Source organism: Piliocolobus tephrosceles, unplaced genomic scaffold (genome assembly GCF_002776525.5).
Source record: "Piliocolobus tephrosceles isolate RC106 unplaced genomic scaffold, ASM277652v3 unscaffolded_8450, whole genome shotgun sequence".
In the NCBI taxonomy this organism is placed as follows: Eukaryota; Metazoa; Chordata; class Mammalia; order Primates; family Cercopithecidae; genus Piliocolobus; species Piliocolobus tephrosceles.
The window spans coordinates 76-290 of NW_022335886.1; positions in this window are offsets into that span (position 1 = coordinate 76).

Here is a 215-nt window from a genome sequence, read left to right on the forward strand (position 1 = left end):
GGGCCTCCCATACCCCAATTACCTTGCTAGGCTTGGTAGGGGCCACAGCTTCCACAGGAAAGGGGCTGCCAGGCACAGGCACGCCGTCATAGGTCACCTCCACCTCATAGGGCCCTTCCTCACGAGGCACAAAGCGCACCACACTGTTGTCAGCCCCTAGGCCTGGCTCCACCTTGCAGGGCACTGCTGCACCCGAGGGGCCCACAATCTTGGAT